Source organism: Rattus norvegicus, chromosome 6, assembly GCF_036323735.1.
Source record: "Rattus norvegicus strain BN/NHsdMcwi chromosome 6, GRCr8, whole genome shotgun sequence".
Lineage (NCBI taxonomy): Eukaryota > Metazoa > Chordata > Mammalia > Rodentia > Muridae > Rattus > Rattus norvegicus.
The window spans coordinates 105,208,310-105,226,431 of record NC_086024.1 but is presented as its reverse complement, the minus strand read 5'-3'; the positions used below and the strand labels follow the sequence as shown (position 1 = coordinate 105,226,431).

The window sequence follows — 18,122 nt, the reverse complement described above, 5'->3', positions numbered from 1 at the left end:
TTACACATTGAGAGTAGCAGAGGCACAGGCTGTAGGGTGAGGGTCCTTCCTGCTCTCCTGGAGGCAAGAAATGGGAAGAATGCCAACATCCTGCTCATCCACCTCTGGAGGGAAGCCATGGCTCTGTATCTCCTGCATGAGTAACCACATTGGTGGTGAGAGTAAAGAATAGACGTTTGTCCTCTGGAGTCCATTGAACGTAGAAGCAGGAGCAATGGTGGATGCACCCATGTTCTCAAAATTTCGTAGAGCATGAAATTACATGTTGTATCTTCTGATACAGGAGAGCCACCACCAATATCAAGCAGATACATGCTGACAACAACTTTTGTGCCCATGGCAACGACACAAGTGGCATCTGTCAGTGCCTGCAAGAAGGTCTCAGGGGCAGTACATCCACTGCCCGCATGGAAGCTGAGGCCAAGGATGTCACTCTTTATCTCCTTTGCCTTTTCCATGAGAAGCCTGCTGGTTTTGAGTGAGATACCAAATTTAACATTGAGGGGACAAAATGCTTTGGAAGTGTCAATGTCCAACTGCAAAACCAACTTTGCCTTTGTCTGTGCTCTGGTGACTTGCATCAATTCAATTTCACTGTCAAAAATCCTAATGTGGACCCCATTACTGGTGGCATACTTGATTTGAGACACTTGTTTACAAGGATTTGCATAGCTAATGTTCTCTGGAGGCACCCAATCCAGTACACCAATTGTATTTCAGTCCTGCTTGCACAGTCAAATCCTGTAGCATTTCCAGCTAGAGCTCTGCTGTCATTCTACCTGTCTGTGAGGGAGTAACAGGGCAAGAGCTTTTAGCCATGTCAGATGCTGCTTTAGAATGTCTTTGAGGTCTGTAATACAGAAAGCATCTTAATTGTCAGGGGAAGAAACTTCTTCTCCTCCTCCTCCTCCTCCTCCTCCTCCTCCACCTCCTCCTCCTCCTCCTCCTCCTTCTCCTTCTCCTCCTCCTGCTCCAAAAGTCCACATCAATTCAGAAGTCTGAATTGTGTGCTATCCTTATGGTATTGGAATATCTCAAACCTCTTAACGTAATTACTGATTCATTGAATGCAGGGTCATTTTGCCCATAGAGACTGCTGAATTTGTCCCTGATAATAATGAATTAACTTTATTCAAATGCAACAGGCCATCAGGATTAGAAATTATCCATTACCTATTATGCATATTTGGTTTTCTTTTTGTTTGTTTTTTAAAAAGTTTATTGGTGATGACTCAGAAAAGGATGTGGAGTGGGAAGGATGAAGTCCCGGCTATGTGGGCCGGACCTCATCTTCCTGCTGCAACTGGGCCAACAGCTGCTGTCGCTCAGCAGCCTGGCGCAAGCGCATCATGACCAGACCCTCATAGTCCCTGGTGACAACACTGAGCCCTTCGACAGTCCTGGGGGGCTGGGGTCTACCATGCCCTGGGGCTGTCCCCCCCAACCAGGAAACATTCAGAGGGTTGTCAGCTAGGCCCACTTCATTTCTGACTGCCAGCTCCACACCTCTGACTGTTGCAATCTCCACTATGGTGTTGCCTGCCTTCTCTCTGGAAAGTACCAAGTTGAGAACCTCCCCACACTTCTGTAAAAGCCTCAGGAGGACATCTCTGGAGTAGCCCCCTTGGGACTCATCCTCCTTCTTGCATGTCCACTTAAGTTTTACTTTGGGGGTTCCTTTGCCTTCTCTATTTTCTGTTCTTCCTCTCAGCCTCTGTCCTTGGTCCTGGGGATCTGTTCCTGGATCAGCCTTTGCTGCTCTTCCAACTGACTGGAACCCTCTTCTCGAAGTCGAGAAATCTCCTGCCCTAGTGTCGTGGTGTTCCTGCTCTCTTCCTCTTCCTCAGTACCCTGTGCCTGGGCCTCCCACTCCCTGGCCTACAGATCAAGCTTTACTTTCTCCCTGTTCTTGTCAAGTCTCTGGGTCCTCTCTGAGGCCCACTTCCTGGCTTTCCTCTCCTTGTCATATGCAGCCCTGGCTGCAGCATCTGTCAGTACCTCCAAGTCCTGGGACAGCTGGTGGAAGAGTTTAGCTGCTCTGGGGTTATCTGGATTTTTGTCTGGGTGGCAGGAGAGCGCTTTTTGTCTCTAGGCCTTCTTCACCTCCTTCACCTTCGCCTCCTAGCTTTGGAGGCAGGATTCATTTAAAGCATTAGCATCAATCCCCCAAAACTGAGGACATTGTACTATTTGTCTTAAGGGATGGAAATTTTGTTCTTTGAACCTTTCCTATTAACATGTTTCTCATGAATATTTGAGGATTCTAAACCTGTTTCCTATTAGTATTTGTCAATTTCATCATTTCCTTGAGCCGATGAACCAGGCACCCTGTCTAAGTAAACCAAGTATGGGACTATTGGGAGTTTAGTATCAATTCAAGTTTAGGCAAGAATTGAAAGACCACCGGAGTGGGGAAGACTCCCACTCAAATTTTGAGATGACGCAACCCCCCAAAAAACTCACGAGAAACCAGTCTTGATGTAATAAACAAGAGGTGTATTTGAGGAACCAGAGCTCTGGAGATGACACCTATCTCACACAGAAGACAGAGGAGTTGAACCCAAGCCCAATTAGGGGAAGGTTATTTATAGGGAAAATTACATAGGTAGTTGGCAACAGTCACAGAAAGCAATTTCATTGGTTTGTAACTTGGGCTCAGTTCAACTCTAGCCACCCTGCTTCTGGGGCAAGTTGACCCTAACTCTCGTTTTTCTCAGGACTGTTGAGTCAGGCCTTATCGAGGTCAGATGGTTTGTGATGGCTATAGCCAGGCTACATCCCCAAAACATGTTTTGTTATTTTTTGCTGTGAGGTGCACTTGTCCTCACAGCAGGGTCAGTGGGGGATAGTTTAAAATCTTTATTCTTTCATTCCCCACTTCTGCTTGTGATTAGTTCTAACCTTAGAACTCAGGGCCACCTTCTACAATTTTTCCCCTAAGTTCTTCTGAGGCTTGATATAGTTGGTGCAGCATTAAAATCTGCACTGCACTAACTCTTTCTCTAATAAAGGGTGTTAACTTATTACTTTTGACATTTGGACCCTGTATTTTTAATAAGAGAATAACTAAGGGTCCTAGGAGCATGGAAATTAGCCTCAGCTTGCCAAGCAGAACAGTACAAAATTTCTAAGCCCCCACAAGGCCGGATGGTAGCCTGGTCTCAGCCATCTCAGGGGCAAATGTAAAATCTTAGTCTTCCCAATTGGCACCTTCTGGACTTGCCCATCCAAACTTGCCCCCAGGTGAAATCTCTTTGGGACTTCTAAGGGCATACTCTGAGGATCTGTGTCAGGAATGTCCTAGGTGTCCAGAGCAGCTACCAACTTACAAAAGTCAGGGGGAGAGCAGGCCACCATGAGTATGGTGGGGCCACCTTGGAGATGGACCATAGTACCTCCCCAGCCTGGGACGAAACTTGCCAAGTCAGTTTTTTGGGGGATATGGGGATTATGAGTGCTTACAACAGAGATGGAGCTCAAGAGGATTAGCAGTCTTTTCTAACTTCTATTCATTTCTGAGAACATCTGGTGCTATCTTCAAATTGGAGGCGTGGACCCATGCAGCAATCCCATCTACCTTAACAGCAGTGGGAGTGGTTAACAGTACTAGATAGGGTCCTTTCCAGTGAGGCTCTAAATTCTCAGCCTGGTGTCGCTGGACCAGGACTGCGTCTCCCACTGGGAACTGGTGAGGCATCCTGGACCTCCTGTGTTGTAGGCGTCCTTCACTTGGCTCCAAATTCCACTTGGGACTGTTTCTAAAGCCTTTAAATGAGCAAACAGGGTTTTAGGAAAGACCTCAGGGTAGGGGGCCCCGCCCGATTCAGTGAGATGGAGGGGGAGCTCCCATACATAATCTCATAAGGTGTTAGGCCAAGAGGGTCAGGAGTGTTCCATACTCGGAACAAAGAAAAGGAAGGAGGACAATCCAGTCTCCCCCACCAATCTCTAAGGCCAATTTTGTCAAGGCCCCTTTATAGTTCTATTTATCTTTTTTACCTCCCCTGAACTCTGTAGTCTCTTCAGGGACATGGGTAAGGCTGAATCCAGAAGGGGCATTTTTTGCTCTGAAGAGAGCAAGAGGAAAGGAGTGCCACCCAGTCTGCGCCAGTCTCCGTGGTCAATTTGGTCAGGGTCTCTTTTAGAATTTTATTTATTCTCTCTACCTGTCCTGAACTTTGAGGTCTGTAGATGTAATATAATTTTTCAATCGACCTCTGAATACCTGGCTACACCCTGGCTTACCTTGACAACGAAAGCAGGGCCGTGGTCTGACTAATTACCTTGTGCACTCCAAACAGGGGGAAGATTTCTTCCAGTATTTTCTTGACGACTACCAAGGCCATCTCTTGCTTGGTGGGGAAAGCTTCTACCTTTTCCTAAAAAGGTATCGATAAGCACTAGGAAACATTGTAACCATATTTTCCTGGTTTTATCTCTGTGAAGTCCACTTCTCAGTAGGATTCAGGCCGTTCCCCATGGAGCCTCCTGCCAGAGTCAACTTTCCTGAAAACAGTTACCTTTTGGCTGGGTATACATCAGTGTACTATCTGTTCCAAGAGATACTTGAGACCTGTGACATAATATTTAGTTTTTGAAAATGTCTGGATGAGTTTGCTTACCCCTAAATGAGTCCATTGATGCATTTGTTTTATCATGGCCTCTCCCTGTTTTTTGTAGCAGGATCTTCTTTCCCGTTTACGTGTACCAGAGTCTCTTCCTCGGCCTGGCTGGGACATGGAGGGCCCTTAACAGAGCCAGAAGCTCTTTTTCTTGCCCTCAGATGTCAGCAGGCCCCTCTGCTGATAGACTGTAGCAAAGGCATACCTGCTGTCCACATAGATGTTAAGTCTCTTTCTCAGGTCAAGGGCTTTGGTGAGGGGAGTGAGCTCTACCCTCTGAGTAGAGGTGCCTTTTGGTAGGGCCTGAGCCCAGATGACTCTGTTTCCATCTACCACTGCTGCCCCAGCCCATCTTTTTCCTTCTCTAAGAAGCTGCTCCCATCTATGAACCAGATGGCATCTACCCCCTCTGGTGGCTGGTCAGTCAGATCTTTATGCCACCGCTGTGCTTTAGTGAGCACCTGCTGACATTCATGAAGCGGGTGTCTAGGTTGAGGTCTGAGAGCAGGGTTGTAGGGTTCAGACTCGTAGGAGCAGTCTGGGATCAGAAGGAACAAGTGGGATACACGGCCCACGCTAAGGTCCACTGTTCTTCGAGTAGTCCATGAGTATTATTTGTTCCCCGTAGTCCCCTGTACTCAAGGTCTTTTGCTGGACACAAGCCCATTTGGGCATAGGAGCACAGAATGTTGGGCCCCCGTATTCATTCACAAAACAACTGGGCGGGCTTCCCTTCTGTCCTTGTGCATAGCCAGCACTCTAGGACCAAGAGGCTCGCCTTCCGGGCTGCTGGAAAGGCCCCTCTGGTTTTTCCTGGGGCAGTCCCTGACCCAGTGTCCTTTTTCTTTGCATTGGCACACTGACTTTTAGCCAGGAATTCTCTTCTGTTGCCAGAACTGTCTTCCTAGGTTCCCTAACTACTGTGGCCAGTATATGTTCCTCTCTTGTCTTTTATCTCTCTTTAGCTCTCTAACTTCCTCTTCTTTTTGTCTCTTTTTTCCCTAGCTTCCTGCTCTTTTTACCTTTCTTCCTCTTTCTCTTCCTCAGTCTCTCTGCTGACCACTTATGTGCACATACCCTGAACCACACTTTAACTTTCCTTTCTCTGCACTTACACTAACTCTCAGCAACTTAGCTTAACTCTTCAAATTTCTGTAACTTTTTCTTTATATCTTTTTCTCAGCTTAGCCAGATTGGTGGGGCGCTTTCCAGCCCCTCGGGGACCCACCCTTGGAGCCTGGCGGTAGACCTGGAGCACTCCCTACCTTCAGGGGTATTGAAGTCAGTCAGGAGTGAGGGTCTTCCATCCATGTCTGGAACATTTATTTTCTGGCCTCTAGTAGGATTCTGTCTTTCCTCGGTAGTAAAGAAGATCTATAACAGTTACTAATAAGCATCTCATGTGGGATGGTGAGAAAACAAGAGGAGAATCTAGAGAATAGAGGTTCACTGAAGAGGACAAATAGCATTTAGTCACAGAGCTAAACCAGGAGGCCTTTTGGGGACAAAAGGCCTTTGTAAAAATAAGCACAAGCTTCGTGTCTGTGAAGCAGAAAGGCGAGCAGAGAGGCAACTGATATGTTACCGACTATCTCTCTGGACTTAGAGTTTTCCTCAAGGAGTCTCTCTTCAGTGTCAGCTTCATGGCTTTACCTCTCAAGAGAACCAGCCTCCAAATGACACTAGGCTTCTAGTAAGAACTAATAACAAAAGGATGGAGAGATGGTTAGGACCTGGGTGTTAGATGCCAAGTGGCTGACATAAGAATTGTAACCGGTTCACCTGGGACTTTCAGGACCTCAGTAGCAGCCCTTTACCAAACTGTCGCACTGGGTTAAAGGCCCATGGAAAAGAAAAGATTAATCCTGACCTTGACCACAGCCAAAGCCTGAATTCTAAATTTTGACGGGCAAAACAAAGTTCTTCACAGTTAGTTGTAGATTCTTTCTGAAACTATTTTAGGGGCTTCCCTGCCACCCAACCTGGGGCATTTTGACCACAGGGGCAGGAACTTGCTGATGAGGGGTTAGGAACAAAGACACTGTCCATGTAGACAGACCATTCTCTTAGAATAGGGCCAGTGGATAAGGGAAGGCAGGCAGGCTCTCTCAAAGAAAGTTCTCTTAATGCACTCTTTTTGTTGTCAAAGCATCAGCCCTGGCCAACTGACCCTTAACCTTGAAACTCTTCCCCCCCCTCGGGCCCGCTGACTCAGGCCCCTGCCCATGCACAGCCTGCAGCTTGCTTGCCCATGCACCTGCCACCCTCAGCCCCACACTTCCCTACACTGCGCTGTCCCTTCCTTAGAAGCTGTGAATGTTTAAGCAACAGGGAGAATTTTTCTTCAGGACCTAAGGTAAAACTTTCAGGTTCTGATAATTCCTGCTTTAGACAGGGTCACTCGATAACCTGGAGTCCTTCATACACAACTGTTAACAGCAGCTAGACTGGACAAGGGGAGCAAAGGGAGGGGCATCTCCCCTTGGGAAGGAGGCTCAAGAGAGAAAGATAAAACTCCCTGGCAGAAAACCATTTTTCTCAAGCAAATTATTTTTAACTTCTAAGTTAAGCACCAAGAGGACCAAGTGAAACTCTTTGACGAACAAAGTAAATAGTTCTGTGATTAAGTTTCCAGTTATAAAGATCAGAGGAGGAGAAAGTCCAATACGGAAGGGGCTGCATCCCATTGCCTGGACCAGGGGGAGGTCTGGAAGCCCGCAAGGGAAAAACAAGAATTGGGCCAGTAGAGGAGTCAGGGGTGAGTGCTCACCAACTTCCCGTGCCCTACGCCGGACCTCTAGAGGGGCAGAGGATTCAAGAGGTTGGAAACCATAAGTGCCCAAAGGTATGGCTACTGTGGAGTCATGCTCTGTGGGGCTCTGAGCCCTGCAGCTTCGGGTACCTGTAGCCGGACACCCACTCCCTGATTCTTCTTCCTGTGGAGCAGAGGTCAGAAGGCTGCTGGGGAAGAAATGGGGCATTAATACGGGGGACGGAGCTGGTCATTCAGGAGGCTCCTCAACCTCAGGATAGACCTTAGGAGGAGCAGAGGGTACTGAGGATTTTGAACCAGGTTTTGCCAGACCTAAATGTAAGGTTGCTGGTTCGGGTGTGCTCCCAGTTTTTCCTGAAAAACAATAGCTTTAACATAAAGAATCATAGTCATGTCAAAAGAGCCCTCAGGGGGCCAGCCCACACTGAAAGTTGGCCACTCAGAGGTGCACAAAGTCTGCCACTTTCCCTTCTTAACTTCAACTGCCATATTATGTGCTCTGTCCCTAACTTGTCCAATGATCTAACATCAGGCTTACGGGAGTCATTACTGTCTGTCCTATCATCACAAAAAAAAACACTAAACAGACAAACAACAGACAACACAAAGAAACCACAATATCCAGACAACAACTGCTGTGCCTAGTCCACAGGCATCAGCCAAAAGCAGTTTCAGACGAAGAGGTCTTTGAAGTTTCTCTTCCAAGAGGAACACACTATCCTCTTCTACCCAATAGGAGACCACCAGGCGTCCCTGGCTCTCCTGTTGCCCTGAAGCATCCCTCAGGGTGCAGCTTGTGGTCCTCCCGACATGTCTGTCGACCACAGCTTCTGAGCTTTACAGCTCCGGAAAGTGGCTGCAAAACCAGAGCCCTTTTCAGGTACTAACCAGAACCAGAACAGAGACAGACACAGACAGCAGCTGCACATTCAGACACAATTGGGGACCCCCTTACCTCCAAGAAGGTCTTTGGAGTTGTGGGTGGTTGCGAGATCCCGGACTTTTGGCCTGATTCTGTGTGAAGATACACACAGACAGGGCACACACCTACACCTGCTCTCAGTTACTCTCCAAGAATGAGTATTTTTTTTTATTAACTTGAGTATTTCTTATATACATTTCGAGTGTTATTACCTTTCCCGGTTTCCGGGGAAACATCCCCCTCCCCCCTCCCCTTCCTTATGGGTGTTCCCCTACCATCCCTCCCCCTATTGCCGCCCTCCCCCCCCACAGTCTAGTTCACTGGGGGTTCAGTCTTAGCAGGACCCAGGGCTTCCCCTTCCACTGGTGCTCTTACTAGGATATTCCTTGCTACCTATGAGGTCAGAGTCCAGGGTCAGTCCATGTATAGTCTTTAGGTAGTGGCTTAGTCCCTGGAAGCTCTGGTTGCTTGGCATTGTTGTACATATGGGGTCTCGAGCCCCTTCAAGCTCTTCCAGTTCTTTCTCTGATTCCTTCAACAGGGGTCCTATTCTCAGTTCAGTGGTTTGCTGCTGGCATTCGCCTCTGTATTTGCTGTATTCTGGCTGTGTCTCTCAGGAGCGATCTACATCTGGCTCCTGTCAGTCTGCACTTCTTTGCTTCATCCATCTTGTCTAATTGGGTGGCTGTATATGTATGGGCCACATGTGGGGCAGGCTCTGAATGGGTGTTCCTTCAGTCTCTGTTTTAATCTTTGCCTCTCCCTTCCCTGCCAAGGGTATTCTTTTTCCTCATTTAAAGAAGGAGTGAAGCATTCACATTTTGATCATCCGTCTTGAGTTTCGTTTGTTCTAGGGATCTAGGGTAATTCAAGCATTTGGGCTAATAGCCACTTATCAATGAGTGCATACCATGTATGTCTTTCTGTGATTGGGTTAGCTCACTCAGGGTGATATTTTCCAGTTCCAACCATTTGCCTACGAATTTCATAAACTCGTTGTTTTTGATAGCTGAGTAATATTCCATTGTGTAGATGTACCACATTTTCTGTATCCATTCCTCTGTTGAAGGGCATCTGGGTTCTTTCCAGTTTCTGGCTATTATAAATAAGGCTGCGATGAACATAGTGGAGCATGTGTCTCTTTTATATGTTGAGGCATCTTTTGGGTATATGCCCAAGAGAGGTATAGCTGGATCCTCAGGCAGTTCAATGTCCAATTTTCTGAGGAACCTCCAGACTGATTTCCAGAATGGTTTTACCAGTCTGCAATTCCACCAACAATGGAGGAGTGTTCCTCTTTCTCCACATCCTCGCCAGCATCTGCTGTCACCTGAGTTTTTGATCTTAGCCATTCTCACTGGTGTGAGGTGAAATCTCAGGGTTGTTTTGATTTGTATTTCCCTTATGACTAAAGATGTTGAACATTTCTTTAGGTGTTTCTCAGCCATTCAGCATTCCTCAGCTGTGAATTCTTTGTTTAGCTCTGAACCCCATTTTTTAATAGGGTTATTTGTTTCCCTGCGGTCTAACTTCTTGAGTTCTTTGTATATTTTGGATATAAGGCCTCTATCTGTTGTAGGATTGGTAAAGATCTTTTCCCAATCTGGTGGTTGGCGTTTTGTCCTAACCACAGTGTCCTTTGCCTTACAGAAGCTTTGCAGTTTTATGAGGTCCCATTTGTCGAGTCTTGATCTTAGAGCGTAAGCCATTGGTGTTTTGTTCAGGAAATTTTTTCCAGTGCCCATGTGTTCCACATGCTTCCCTAGTCTTTCGTCTATTAGTTTGAGTGTGTCTGGTTTGATGTGGAGGTCCTTGATCCACTTGGACTTAAGCTTTGTACAGGGTGATAAGCATGGATCGATCTGCATTCTTCTACATTTTGACCCAGGAATGAGTATTGTAAACTAATTATTGCCTTGGTTTTACTGCCCTTATGTTTATATTTTACTTTTTGAATCATGTCAAGCCAATTCATTTGCTTTGGATTTCAATATTTGAGAACTTTTCAGAAGTGATTGACCAGGAACAGACATGGCTCTCCAGCCCAGAGTATTCGCATGCTCTTTATTTTAAACAGTCATCAGGATCATTTTTCTAATGTTCTGTAATAAATGTGCTTCATATAAAAAAGTTGATACCTCTGGAATTGGTAGTCCTCCCTAACATATAATTATGGTAATGATACAAAACAATGGATTCTTTAAAATGCTTCAAAATCTGGCATTTCTATCAGTTGCCAGGTCAGCTCACTGTCAGGAATAGCATCAGTAGCAGGCATGTGCTGCAGAGACGCTAGGAAGGGTGCATGCGTTTCTGCAGGCCTGAGACAATCTTGTGGGAGTGCACTCACTCACACATCACCCTTTGTTCCTGTGCTGCCTCCTGCTCTTCCCAGCCCCTTGTCTCCCTGAGGCATCGGGCACCTGGTAGTGAAAGCATGGGGAGCAGGGCAGGGCAGCTCCTTCCCTTCCAGTCTGTTTCTTTCCACTTTTCATCATGGGGTACATTCCCAGTCTCATTCACCAAGCCTGAACCTTGTTCTTTGGGTGCCACCTGTAGGCATAAATGTTTTGAAACCTACACTTAAGCGCTCCTCTAGCCCACCACAGAGCAGGGGTAGTGGAAGAGAAAAGTTATTAGGATGTGGGGAAGTGGACCTGCTCAGCAGTAGTTCTCTGGATCGAGTTCCATCTCCTTGGGCAGCTGGTCAGTCCCAGAGCAAACACCAAACAGGACTCAGCCGCTGCAGACCAGACCTCTAGGCAGGTAGAAAACAGGCTCGAACCAGTAGGCACAGTACACTACTGTCAGCAAGTAGACACCAGGCAGCTGTACTTCAATCCTAAAGAAACCACCAGGCTGGCCACCGGCCTGAGGTTAGGCCACAGAGGTGACAAACTGCTGCGGGAACCTCACAAGCAGTTCTTGGGAGAGCTTCTCTCCATGGCAGCTTTATCACAGTTTGAGCTCAACCATGCTATGTAATGTGGAGAAATACATGCAGTATTTTTACTGAGGATTGGAGAGTTGGAGCAAACCAATGCTCAGGGCTCATCTCCCAGTCTGAGGGGTCAGATTTATACTCCTTCATCAAGTGTCCTCTCACTGTCTTCTACAGCCAAACATTCTTTCACCAGTGTCTGCATCAGGACAACTTTGACATGTTTGCTTTAGCAAGACATCCCTCACAGGTGTGCCACAGAAATCATTTGGAAAATTAACTTCCCAAATAACTAGACGTTTCCATTTCATATCCCCCTTTCCCTTGAAGAATTGTCCTTTTCCAATCATTAGCAATCTAAAAAATGAAAATTATTGTAAAAGCATCACATTTTCAATAAATGTCATAGGTAGGCTTTAGTCAAACAATTAACAAAACATTTCTATATGCAATATTCAAAACAATATAAATTTGAGTTTATGTTAGAATTATTGTATATTGAAAGAAATTTAAATCAATATTCAGTGATTAAACACAAATGTTACATTCCTCTCAGTAGAAAATTACTGAACAAAAATTCCTGAAATTTCTAGCATACGGTAATTCCAAAAAAAGAATTTAGATGTCTGTCAATCTCTGATCATAATCAGTAACAGCCTTCCAGCCTAGATAACAATTATACCGCATCTAATGACCCAACCTGTCCACCCCACCTTGAGGGACTAGGGCAACAAACTTCATAAAACTGCTGCCTGTTGAATTGGGGTGAACAATTCCTGCATGGGTCCCAAAGGGGGCAAGGGTTAGTTTGAGAAAAGGTAGCTGTAGCATTTGTTGCCCAATCTGTTCTTCTGGTTTCTGTCCTAGCCCTTTTGAGGTTTATTTGTATGCACAGTTAGGAGAAATCAGTAACTGAGACAGTCTGTGAATCACCTGGGCTTTTTACTTTGTGAAGATCCTGTCTCAGGTGAAAACAGGTTTTCCCTACTCAGAGAAAATGTTTATAAGGCTCTGTTGGTAGCCATGTTTTTCCTTCTCTGTAGATACATAAGCATAGCCACATACCCTTAATATTATTGCAGGTTTCCATACTAATGTTGTTTCATTTTCGCCAACATTAACACCGCTGAGGGTCAGAACCTGCAGACATCACCAAGAGCCACCCTAGCCAGAAGCTTGGTGCCACCTTGAATCAGCTTCTGCAAATGGCCAGATGATCCTCAGGGTTTGGTGTTGTCCTCACCACTGGTCTGACCAGCTGAGGCCCAGTGTTTTTTCTGTAGGCATATCAAGGACCATGAGCATGTTTACTAAGGAAAAGCTCGATTGTTATATCCTCAGTGAAGGCTTTATTGCCAAGGACATTCTACACCAATTGAGAGGAGGAGGAGGAGGAGGAGGAGGAGGAGGAGGAGGAGGAGGAGGAGGAGGAGGAGGAGCAGCAGCAGCAGCAGCAGCAGGAGGAGCAGGAGGAGCAGGAGGAGCAGGAGCAGGAGCAGGAGGAGCAGGAGGAAAAGAAGAAGAATTAGAAGAGTTAGAAGAATTAGAAGAGTTAGAAGAAGAAGAAGACTTAGAAGAAGAAGAAGAAGAAGAAGAAGAAGAAGAAGAAGAAGAAGAAGAAGAAGAAGAAGAAGAAGAAGAAGAAGAAGAAGAAGTAGAAGAAGAAGACGTAGAAGAAGACAAGGAGGAAGATGATGAAGAAGAAGGAGACGATGTAGAAAAAGAAGAAGAGGAGGAGGAAGAAGAGGAGCAAGAGGGGGAGGAGGAGGAGGAGGAGGAAGAAGAAGAAGAAGAGGAAGAAGTTTCTTCCCCTGACAATAAAGATGCTTTCTATATTGCAGACCTCAAAGACATTCTAAAGCAGCATCTGACATGACTAAAAGCTCTTACCCTGTTACTCCCTCACAGACAGGTAGAATGACAGCTGAACTCTAGCTGGAAATTCTACAGGATTTGACTGTGCAAGCAAGACTGAAATACAATTGGTGTACAGGATTGGGGTGGCTCCAGAGCATTACCTATGCAAATCCTTGTAAACAAGTGTCTCAAATCAAGTATGCCACCAGTAATGGAGTCCACATTAGGACTTGTGACAGTGAAATTGAATTGATGCAAGTCACCAGAGTACAGACAAAGGCAAAGTTGGTTTTGCAGTTGGACATTGACACTTCCAAAGCATTTTGTCCCCTCAATGTTAAATTTGGTATCTCATTCAAAACCAGCAGGCTTCTCATGGAAAAGGCAAAGGAGATAAAGAGTGACATCCTTGGCCTCAGCTTCCATGCGGGCAGTGGATGCACTGCCCCTGAGACCTTCTTGCAGGCACTGACAGATGCCACTTGTGTCGTTGCCATGGGCACAAAAGTTGTTGTCAGCATGTATCTGCTTGATATTGGTGGTGGCTCTCCTGTATCAGAAGATACAACATGTAATTTTAAGCACTACGAAATTTTGAGAACATGGGTGCATCCACCATTGCTCCTGCTTCTACTTTCAATGGACTCCAGAGGACAAACATCTATTCTTTATTCTCACCGCCAATGTGGTTACTCATGCAGGAGATACAGAGCCATGGCTTCCCTCCAGAGGTGGATGAGCAGGATGTTGGCTCTTTTCCCATTTCTTGCCTCCAGGAGAGCAGGAAGGACCCTCACCCTACAGCCTGTGCCTCTGCTACTCTCAATGTGTAGATGCCATCCTTGTAGCTCTTTCCTGCCTGTTTAGTTTGAATTCAGGCATTTGGGGGATCATTTAACTGATTTACTGCTGGTTTGGGATCTCTTTGTGTTGGCGCCTGCACTGAAAGTGTGTGAATATCGGGCGTCGGTCTGCGGGATTGAAAGAAATCAAGTATACAGGTCATCCGTTTTCAGCCAGTGCCTCCAAGGCTTTACTGAGATCTCCTTATATACCCAAGGCAAAAGCCTTGGAAAAAAAACAAGGCAGGTGAAAACCCCAAACCAGGAAAACAGGAAAAGTCTATGTGGTGAAAGTTCCGGCCCAATCAGGGGCATAAACAACTTCTTAACAACAACAAGCAGGAAGGCTCAGTGGGGAGGAAGGGTGCCATGGAGAATCCCAGCCCCAAATCAGGGGCTAACAGCAGCTCCCAGAGCAGCTCCCAAGGGTGTAAACAATTTCTTGCTATGGCAGGCTAAAAGGCTCAGCGAGGGGGGAGGGAAACACCAAGGTAGGGCCCAACATCTTTGTAAGAGTAGAGTTGACACCAATGAAGTATGGAAAGCTAGGAAATGGGGTCACACTTAAATGTTTAAAGTTTCCATAGGAACACAGTGTTTTATATGGACTTTTATTTACTTTTCAGACATGATACGATTGAGTGCCCCCCAGCTGCTGAGCAAGCATTTGTAGCTTGTACATTGGCAGAATGCACCAAAAGCTTATGTTGTGACCTGTTGTTGTAAAAATATAAAAAATTAAAAAAAAAGTATAAGGTTGTCTTTTATCCTGCTAGATCCGGCACCGTGGTGCCCCAAGAAATCTGCTAGATATCCTGGGAGAAACACATCCCAACTCTGTGGTGGCCCAGACCAGCCGCCCCACATTCTATTACACTTAAATCTACACCTGAAAGACCACACAACACAATAACCTTTGACCCAATTGGTATGTTATCATTGTCCATCGAAACATACAAAGCCCAGTACCATCCATCCCATAAGAACATTAATAACAACCTGTAAACACACAGAGCAGAATCTTGAAGTCACCTGCCATGGCTTCTCTCCCTCTCTCTCCTTGCTCCTCTCTCTCCTTTCCATCCCGGTCTCCACCTCTTCCTTCAAACGTTTCTCCCGCCTCTCCTTCCATTTCACCCAATGACAGGCCTCCTTCTATCCTGTCCCTGACTCTCACCTGTATTTTACAAATTCAATGGAGATAAGGTTCTGGTGAAGTCACCTGAATCCTGAGTTCTTGACTGTCCTTGAAGAAGTGGAATTAGCATCAAAATAAAGATAACACCAGGGCAAACCACAACAGAGATAATTTTGAAAATAAAGAATCTTGGAAAAAAACTGAGAGTTAACAATGCATTATTTATTCTGTCCTTGGGTTGTTTTTTTTTTTTTTATGTGTTTGTTTGTCCATTTTTACTTTCTTTTTTTATTTAATGGGCATCTCTTTTAATGCCACAATTGATTCTTTCTAGAATAACTTGTCCCATGGGATTATATGGTATATTGTAACAGGTTTTATATTCTTATATGCTAGGAATTGTTGCACCTTATTGGATAAGATCTTGTAGTGGCTATTCCTGATTGTTAACTTGATTATATCTGGAATGAACTAAAATCCAGAACTGGAAGGCTCACCTTTGATCCTGACCTTGAGGCTGGGAGATACAAGTTTCTGGCCTGGATCTTGGTATGGAGATCTGCAGGCAAAGTGGCTATGAATCCCAGGAACTTAAGGCAAAGAGATCTCTGAATCAAAGGTCAACTGGGACAAAGCAAGTCCCAGAGCCATGGGAGGTGGTACACACCTTTAATCTGGGACGGACCTTTAATCCGTACACACCTTTAATCTGGGACACACCTCCTGCTGGAGACCTACATAAGGACACTGGAAGGAGCAAAGAGTCTGTCTCTTGTTGCCTGCCTGCCTCCTGGGAGGAAGCCATTGCTAGATCCTTGGACTTCCATTCACAGCTGCTGCTGCTGATCGTTGTTGGTGAGTTGGACTACAGACTGTAAGTCATCAAACAATTCTCTTGCTGTGTAGAGACTACCAATAAGTTCTGTGACTCTAGAGAAACCTCATTAAGTCAATATGTGAGAGCATCTTCACTTTTAATTTGTGCAGGCATCTCCGTAACTGCAGAACATTGAGATCTGTAGGGGCTAGGAACTGGGATAGAGGAAGGGGGCGAGATCACCATGGCAGGGAAGAAGAGCAGACACATACAGGCCTGCCTCAGTCTACTTGCCTAGTCATTGGTTGTTGGCTCTTTGTTGATCAATCAAAAACCATCTGGGGATGAAGATCTTTAGCATTTTGACACTCTGATTCCCATTTTTGGAGGCAGGATTCATTTAAAGCATTAGCATCAATCCCCCAAAACTTAGGACATTATATTATTTGTCTTGTTAAGGGATGGAAGTTTTGTTCTTTAAACCTTTCCCATAAACATGTCTGTCAAGAAAATTAGAGGATTCTAAACCTGTTTCCTATTAGTAATTTGTCCATTTCATCATTTCCTTGAGCCAATGAACCAGGCACCCTGTATAAGTAAACCAAGTATGGAACTCCTGGGAGTTGTAGTATCAATTCAAGTTTAGGCTACAATTCTCCAAAGAGTTCTTACAGATGGATCTCTACACGCTGCTGGGCTTTAGAATGTCTTTGAGATCTGCAATACAGAAAGCATCTTTATTGTCAGGGGAAGAAACAACTTCTTCTTCTTCTTCTTCTTCTTCTTCTTCTCCTTCTCCTTCTCCTTCTCCTTCTCCTTCTCCTTCTCCTTCTCCTTCTTCTTCTTCTTCTTCTTCTTCTTCTTCTTCTTCTTCTTCTTCTTCTTCTTCCTCCTCCTCCTCCTCCTCCTCCTTCTCCTCCTCCTCCTCTTCTTCCTCCTCCTCCTCCTCCTCCTCCTCCTCCTGCTCCTTGTCCTCCTCCTGCTCCTTCTCCGCCTCCATCTCCTCCTTCTTTCTTCTTGGTGTAGAATATCCTTGGCAGTAAAGCCTTCATTGAGGATATAGCAATCAAGCTTTTCCCTAGTAAAGCTGCTCACGGTTCTTGATATGCCTACAGAGAAAAAGCACTGGGCCACAGCTGGTCAGACCAGTGGTGAGGACATCACCAAACTCTGAGGATCATCTGGCCATTTGCAGAAGCTGATTCAAGGTGGCACCAAGCTTCTGGCTAGGGTGGCTGTTGGTGATGTCTGCAGGTTCTGACCCTCAGTGTTCTTAATGTTGGTGAAAATGAAACGACTTTAGTATGGAAACCTGCAAAAATATTAAAGGGATGTGGCTATGCTTATGTATCTACAGAGAAGGAAAAACAAGGCTACCAACAGAACCTTATAAACATTTTCTCTGAGTACGGAAAACCTGCAGACATCACCCACAGCCACCCTAGCCCATTACCAAGCAGCTGGTCTTTAGTAACAGTTATTCCACTTGTTAATCACAAGGGCTGGTTCTGCCTTCACTTCTGACGGCCAGCTGCGCAGCTCTGACAGTTGCATACCCCACTATGCGTTGCCTGCCTTCTTTCTGGAAAGTCCCAATTAAGAACCTCCTTATACTTGTGTAAAAGCCTCAGGAGGACATCTCAGGAGTAAGCCCCCTTGGGACTCATCCTCCTTCTTGCATGTCCACTTAAGCTTTAGTTTGGGGGTTCCTTTGCCTTCTCTATTTTCTGTTCTTCCTCTCAGCCTCTGTGCTCAGTCCTGGAGGGTCTGCTCCTGGATCAGCCTTTGTTGCTCTTCCAACTGACAGGAACCCTCTTCTCGAAATCGAGCAATCTCCTGTTCTAGTGTGGTGGTGCTCCTGCTCTCCTCCTCTTCCTCAATACCCTGGGCCTGGGCCTGCCATTCCTGGCCTCCTGGTCGAGCTTCAGTTTCTTCCTGTTCTCAAGTCTCTGGGTCCTTTGTGTGGCCTGCTTCCTGGCTCTCCTTTCCTTGTCATAAGCAGCCCTGGCTGCAGCATCAGTCAGAACCTCCAAGGCCTGGGACAGCAGGTGGAAGAGTTCAGCTGCTCTGGGGTTATCTGGATTTTTGTCTGGGTGGCAGGAGAGTGCTTTTTGTCTATAGGCCTTCTTCACCTCTGTGTTTGCCACCTTCTCTTCGACTCCCAGCAGTGTGTACAGATCCATCTGTAAGAGCTCTTTGGTCACCGTCAT

The 18,122-nt window shown here is 45.8% G+C and overlaps 2 pseudogenes; both read right to left on the bottom strand.

Annotated features, from left to right (window-relative positions):
* LOC134479135 (ornithine decarboxylase-like) lies at nucleotides 1-18,122 on the bottom strand (annotated as a pseudogene).
* On the bottom strand, nucleotides 1,271-4,346 carry LOC134479499 (dnaJ homolog subfamily C member 17-like; annotated as a pseudogene).